This window comes from Pseudomyrmex gracilis, unplaced genomic scaffold (assembly GCF_002006095.1).
Source record: "Pseudomyrmex gracilis isolate BER0280 unplaced genomic scaffold, ASM200609v1 scaffold_2370, whole genome shotgun sequence".
Classification (NCBI taxonomy): Eukaryota; Metazoa; Arthropoda; class Insecta; order Hymenoptera; family Formicidae; genus Pseudomyrmex; species Pseudomyrmex gracilis.
The window spans coordinates 1-8,337 of NW_018022954.1; positions in this window are offsets into that span (position 1 = coordinate 1).

Here is an 8,337-nt window from a genome sequence, read left to right on the forward strand (position 1 = left end):
GCTCCATGTTTGTGGAGCCCGAGGACCTGAAAATAATTAAAATCGGCCAACTGTGTAGCCTGGCAGCAAATGCCGGGTTTTAGCAGCTTGGTCGATTAACAACTAGCGGGAGTCGCAGAGGATCTTAGAGATCTAGGTGACAAAAGGGTCTCACAAGCCCCCCGCTTTTCGTCATCTAATCTAATCTAATCTATACTTAATTTCTCCAAACTAGCAAAACCTCTGACCAACTTGCTAAAAAAACAATACGCGGTTCGAGTGGAGAACGGCTCAGGATGAATAATTTGAAATTTTAAAACAAAGATTATGTGAAGAATCCGTACTGCAATATCCTGATTTTTCCAAACCTTTCATTTTAACCACAGACGCTTCCGAAATAGCCGTAGGAGGAATACTATCGCAAGGAGAGATAAATAAAGACCGACCGATCGCTTACGTGTTACGAACACTAACAGATAACGAATTAAAATACGATACTTATGAAAAGGAAGCTTTAGCAATAGTTTACTGTGTTAAACACTTCCGACCGTGTTTATACGGGCGAAGATTCACGCTCGTCACAGATCACAAATTATTAATGTGGTTCAAGAACGCTCAAGACGCTCAAGACGCCAACATGCGAATTTTACGGTGGCGATTAAAATTAGCCAAATACGACTACGAAGTTATTGACAAGGCCGGCAAAACCAACATGAACGCCGATGCACTGTCTCGAAATCCCATCGATTTGGAAGAATTAAAATGCCACGTAATTAAAAATCGAAAGTTATTAAACCCGAACAATCCAGAAAATGCCGATCAAATCGCAAGATGGTTAGAAGAAGATGATAACGATGAGTCAGAAGGCGAAGACATCGAGTTACACTATTCTGACACAGAAGACGCCGATGCAACTGCACCAGAAGACAACGCAAATTCAGATTCTATTCCGTTTACGCAAGAGGAACTAAACGAACCAGACGGTGAGACGATAGTCTAAGAAGCACAGGTACATGCACCAACCAAGATTCAAACGCGCAGTCAAACGGCCAAACAGAAAGGCGAGGATGAGAGAGGTAGCAGCAGAAACGATTAGACTGACAGAGAGGGGATGCAACGAAACAAAGACGAGATCAAAAACGATAAAGAAAAGAAAATTACCAGCGATATAAAAGACGAAACACCAGAAGAAGGAAAACATCAAAAATTTTAAAAACCTACGCCTGTTATAGTAGATAATCAATTAATAAACCCGAATATCATAGAATCTCGCAAACTCTTGTTTTTACGAAAAAACAACGTAGCATATTTTGTAGACATTGACGGGAATCCACTCGACAGCGGCTCACAAAAACTTTACGAGCAAAACGAACTGCCCAAACTGGGAACCCTTACTTTAGGTACAGTAAAAGCAATAAAATACAAAGGTCGTTACCATATGGCCTTGCCTATTGAGGACGGGCACCGAGAAGGACCTACAGCAATATTAAGTCACATTGCCACAGCTATTAACAATCTCCGCGATATATCCGAAAAACTGAACTTAGAGACACTTAGCATTGCAAAAACTGAATTTATTAATAATGTACCGTGGATTAATATAAAAACTAGATTGCAACTAACCTTTCTTAACACGCCAGTAAAACTCATAATTTGCAACGGAACCCTTAAATATTCACCTAAAGATCTTCGATCAGTAATAATAGGGGAAACACGCTGTTCGCCTACAGGAGGACACCGCGGAGTAAACAAAACATACAACAGACTAAAACATAATTATTGCTGGGAAAACCTAAAACTGTGCAACGGTATATACAGCAATGTCTCCAATGCCAATTAAAGAAATTAGTGAGAGTAAAAACCAAACAACCCATGATAATTACCGACACCCCCGGCTCATCCTTCGATAAAGTCGCGATGGATATCGTAGGACCTCTACCTATAACCGAGAAAGGAAACGAATACATTTTAACATTACAGGACCAACTAACCAAATTTTGAATGGGAATACCGTTACCCGATCAAACGTCAGAAACGATAGTCAAAGCTTTCGTCGACAGATTTGTTTGCGTTTTAGGAGCCCCGAAAGCTATATTGACCAATCAGGAGAAGAATTTTATTAGCGAACTAATGAAAAAGATTACGAAGATATTTAGAATTCGAAAATTCCGAACGACCGCATTTCATCCTGAGTTAAACGGTTTGTTAGAAAGATCACACCACGCGTTAGGCGAGTACCTAAAACAATACGCGAGCGAACAAAAACAGTGGGATCGGTGGATAGGACTCGCAATGTTTAATTATAACACTAGTGTCCATGAGGCTACAAAACACACGCCTTATGAGTTGGTTTTCGGAAAGATAGCACGGGTGCCGTCTAGCAAACCGCTGGTACTTGGCGATACACTGGCAAGTTACGACGATTACTTAATAAGTTTAGTCACCCAGCTGCATAATATACAAAAGAACGTAAGAGAAAATGTAATAGAAGCTAAACACAAATCTAAGGCATATTACGACCGGAAAATTAATCCACAGACTTTTCGTCCAAGAGATCATCAGGTGCTCTTATTAAAAGGGCCCAAACCTGGCAAGTTTGGAGACCAGTACACCGGGCCTCACGAGGTCTTAGAAATATTAAATAGGAATAATATAAGAATAAAAATTAAGAAGAACAGCCGCATAGTACATCCTAACAGATTAAGAAAATCTTACATAAAAATTGGATCTATAACCTGATTTGAGTTTCAGATAGAGACCAAAGGCGAAATTATCATCACGGTCTTAATAATGTCACTGTGTAATAATGTTCAAGCGATAATAGGATACGANTGCGGCTCTTCATCAGCAAATCTAACAACGCTGTCGCTCCTGAATATCGAAAAATGTGACATTTCCTTGCCAAGTGTAAACATAACGAGAGTCTACGTGCAACTACTCCAGTTGAGCGACTTTGAATCTGTAAAGGTTTTGCAATGCAAAGTCGAGATTGACCGGACAATTCGAAAATGCGGAATGTTTTCGCACACAATGGATATCTATAATGAAAAATATTCATATATCCAAGAGATCTCACGTAAGGCATGTCAGCGAATGCACTTCTTTGGGACTTACGAAATAGCCGGAACTTACATTACCGGATTAAAACCAAACTCGACGGCGACACGTCCTGTCACACTCGCGGGAAGTGTAAAGAATGACAGAACATGCTCCGGAGGAGGATATTCAGATCCCTACGGAACATGGACAGATGTCATAGTACTCGGAAGTATAAAAATCACCTTATAAGATTATATCGCAGATGTACGCATAAATACAAACCGGATGCAATTAAGATCCAGCGTAACCTGTGAATTAAGTGCGACTTATTGCACGGACATCGAGGGAGGAGACACGTATTGGAAACCTGTACCCGCGGACAACTACAGGTATTCTTCTTACGGTGTGCTATACGACGGATATGCCAATAAGATCATCGACACCGGAAATATCAGATCTCAGACAGTTTATTCTTTAACTACTCAAAACACATTATTTGCACTCGCTAGCAGAGGACAATACGTAACCTGCGAAATCACGCTAACTAGGACAGAGCATCCGAAACTGATAATCTTTGAAACTACCGCGGGAAGCAGCATGTTTGAAAAACGGACGCAAGTCGCGAACTTAGACATCTTTGTATACATGAATTCAAAATTCGTGTACGTCGAAAAGCATATCCGAACTCAGATCAGCGAACTATACAGGAACATTCTATACCAACAATGCCATCTCGAGCAAAAGATGCTGCAGAACGCTCTGGCAATCACAACACAGTCACCTGACATCTTCGCTTATCACTTGATGAAGGGACCAGGATACATGGCTTTGTTAGCCGGAGAAGTGATACACATAATAAAATGCGTACCTGTCGAGGTTCGCATCGCTCAAACTCACGAGTGTTACAATCAACTACCAGTGTTGCGGGAAAACCAAACATATTATTTGACTCCGCAAACCCATGTGTTGTTACGAGAAAGAACGCAAGTTAGTTGCAACTCCTTCGCTCCGTCTATGTATTTGCTAGGAGATGCATAGTACAAACTCGTACCTAAACCGGTCGAATCTTTGCCACCAACCGTAATAAAACCTATGATTAGACCAACATGGAAATATGTCAGCCCAGGATCGCTCGCAACGAGCGGAATCTACACAGAGGGCGACCTTGCAGATCTGAGGGACCACATAATGTTCCCCGCTGAGCGGCCAGCTGTGCTCAATACCGTCGCCAGAGGAATGATGGACAGGCCAACGTCAATAAACGGAGGACCATTTACAAATCTCATTGACGAAGCTTATATAGAGAAGATAGCTATATTAACGTGGGACAAAATATGGAACAAATTTTTAGTGTTCGGAAATTTCAGCGCCGGAGTAATTGGAATATACTTGATTGTGCAAATAATCAAATTAATTATGGACACAATTGTTCACGGATACGTCTTACACACAGTTTACGGATGGTCTGTGCACCTGATCGGAGCAATATGGGATTCTCTAACACAGCTGTTGTTACATCTCGGCATGAAGAGAGCATCCCGAGACAGAAATTTAGACAACACAACTGATGACCAAGGATTGCCTGAAACACCGGAACGTCAAAATCACGAAACACAAATGAGAGAAAGAGACGCACTCGCTTACCCCGAACTAGGAAACGCGTACACCTTGAAACTCAAGGCACGAGAATAGTACCCAACCAATAAACAAATAAACACACTTACTAAGAAAAAATCAATCATGCAATAATAACGATTTAATACACGCAATAGAACCTAGCTTAAACAATGATATTAAGGACAATATACACGATGACAATACAATATAAGTAATAACAATAATAATAATAATAGTAGTAATAATAATAATAATAATAATAAAATATATACACACACATAAATATATACATATACCCCATATATAATTACACTTCATTATAACCATAATCATAGTAATAATAATAATATTAAACAAACAAAAACAAACAACAACCACAAAAACACATCACTCCTTAGTTACGTATATAAGACTATACAGGGTGTCCCAGAATTGCTTTAACATCTCTCGTAGACAGGTAGAAGAAATAAAACTGAGATGAAAAGTCCTATACCATTTTGCTAGATTCGCAATAGTTANCGAGATTTTAATTAACAAAGATCCGCGAATAAACGTGCATCGGGCTGTCTTACGCGCGTAGGACAGCCCGGCGCGCTTCACACAATTACATTTTAATATNTATATGTTATAGTATATGNTGTTATATTAGNTCNTCCCATATGTCGCTATGGGTAACANCGTTAGCGCGCGAAGCGCGGCGGGCAGTCTTACGCGCGTAAGACAGCCCAATGCATGCTTATTCGCGCGGATCTTTGTTAATTAAAATCTCAGTAACTATTGCGAATCTAGCAAAATGGTATAGGACTTTTCACCTCAGTTTTATTCCTTCTACCTGCCTACGAGCGATGTTAAACCAATTCTGGGACACCCTGTATATATATTTCCTTTTTCGGTGACCTTATAGAAGGAAATGGAAATCCCTACATCGACACTACTCAGCTCACGCGCTCATTCTTTGCCGTGAGAGTGCATCATGTCTCCTCACTCTCCTATTTCTGGGTGCACCTCGAGAACAACAAGAAGAATTTCGAAGAATTGATGGAAGAATTGCAGTTGAGGATGCAACGGAGAGGAAGATTTTTAATGCTATGGCCAAATCAAGGGAAAGTTGGTAAAATATGCGCCGTCATGCGAGACGACGGAACTTATCAACGGGGGATAACCACCAGTATCCTCGGGAACGGTTCGGTTATAGTCGCACTAAGAGACTGGGAGACGAACACGTTCCGGAAGGTCCACCACCTCTTCGCGCTGGAGGATAGGTTCCGCGAAATCCCTTGGCAGGCAATCCCGTGCGCCTTGGCGTATACGACGCCGAGCAACCTGGCTCCGGTGTGGCCGAGAGAGGTCAACAAACTCATGAAACTAGCATGTAAAGGGAAGCAAGGGTGGATGAAAATCAAAGGGACCGCGCACCGAAAAGCGGCATTCATTGATCTAAAGGTCAAAATGGAAGACAAGGGAGAAGTCGTAAGCCTACACACGCTCCTCTAAATGTTTAAGTACATCAGAACGATACCTGAAATGCGAAGCGGCACTCAACCGTCTCTTTGAAATAAGACTTCCCCTTCTCCATTCTTATCTCTTTATACTTTATATATTTATATACTTTATATATTTTACATACTTATATACTTATATACTAGATATGAAAGTATATTTTACATACTTAATATTTTATATATATATGCATATATACATATATCTATATCATATATCATATTTTATATACATATAAATGTATATTGTGACGTGACACCTTTTCGGTGCCCGTCACAGGATAATTAATACGGCCGCACAGAGGGCGGTAGGCCCGCGTCTCTCATTATTTAGAGAGAGCGACCTATCTTGTATTGCGGGGCGCCTCGTAGGACGCCGATTTTCATGTATCAAAGCAGCTGCCGACTATAAGCGAAATGCGCGCTGATCACGCGCCCGCGATTACGATCTTTTATATTGATTTTTGGTCATTTCTGTAAAGCGAGCCGCTGTGCGGCTAATTGTTTTGTGTGTGTGTCGTCCCTTCAGTTACAGTGATCCGAGGGAGAACAGCTAATTAGCAGTCAGTCTCACGAGAAGAAGAGAAAAGAAACCGAGCAAACAACCAAGAGACAGGAGCGTACGAGTCGAGCGGTCAAGGGGCGAGGAATGACCGGTTGACACTTACGACGTTGTCAGGATTCGACGAGCGTGTACGACCTACCGACCCGAAGTGGAGGATACGCCTTAGAAAGCTGCGGAATCTTCCACAGGAATAGGGCGGTAAGGGCCCGACGCGGCTCTACAGTCGCCTTTGGAAGGACAGCGCGGATCTACGCGAGTGGCGATCGATCACTGCGCCACGCGACGCGTCGCCTGATTGCCTGATTAGCGTACGCAGGGGATCTAGCGGAACGCGGAAGCCGAACGCCGCAAGACTCAAGGGACACTGTTGTGCGAACCAGCAAAGAGAGCGTGGGCTGCCGGAGAACCTCCTGAAACAGTGTGTGCCATAGTGCGAAACTGAGTCTCGGTGCCGAACACCTGCCACCTGAGGAGAGCCGAGGATATCCCGGTGCCTAAGCCCAGGAATAACGAGTAGAGGCTGATTGAGAGAAGCTGCCGCCGCCAAGTGAGTGCCTCCAGGTTTTCTCACTCCCGCAACTGCGTGTCGCGAGTCCGTTTTTCCGCGTATACCGTTCCGGCGACTCGAATTCCGTTGGCCAAGGTCGCGGATTCGACGCGGAGGTGATCGCGTTAATTGTGATCGCGAGATATCGTAGCTGTCGGGTTTAACAGTGCATTGCGTCGGTGAATTGTAAAGATCGCTCTCTCTCTCTTTCGCGGTCGTCACAGTATTATATGTCTTGTACCGTCTTATTGAAATTGTTGTCGATCCGTTATAATTTATTTGTTCTCACGTTGTATTAATTGTAAATTGTACCGTAGTTTGAATCAACTACCGTGGACGGTTCCGTGTCGTGTCGCTATTGTTTACTTTTGCGGAGCGCATTCCGGACTTATCGTGTTTACGTCGGGGCGCTAGAAGATTGCGTCAGCGGGCGAGAAGAACGATACGAGTTCCCGTCGCGTCCCGTCGCTTGCAGATGCCGGGATAATTTTCTCATCCAGCCGCGCGAAATATTATCGCTCCTATTAACTACCATATAATTGCGATCTGCCGTCAACGGGCAACTAAAAGTTCGTGGCTAAAACCGCGCTACCTACGACAAACAAACCGTCCACGAGTTTCGTCAATTTTGTCGTTGCGCCGTGTATGCGTGTCGCGACAACCGCGTGCCGATGATCGGCCCCAAGCACAGTGTACGACATCTGATATTGTAAACAAGTGGAAGGCCGCTACACTCACAAGTTGTCGCAACTAAAATATATTCCTTGTTAATCTGTTTATCATTCAACTGAGCTGAGTCTCTTTCTCGTCCTAAGCCTACAAGCCGCCTCCCGAACCCCCGCCTCTCCGTTTCAGATTCTGAGCTGCCGTGAAGCATTCTTTTGGCGGAGACATTGCCGTCACGTCCGGCTAAATTGGTGAATTTATTATCTTATGTTTGTACGGCGTGATTCTCACGCCTGGCGCCCAAGTTTTGTTCATAGATTCGTTCGAGTGAGCCAAGGACGTGCCGAAGGTGTGTGTGACGCTCTCGTACACCACTCGAAACGGGAGTAACAAAATTCAAAATACAGTTGCTCACAATATTTATA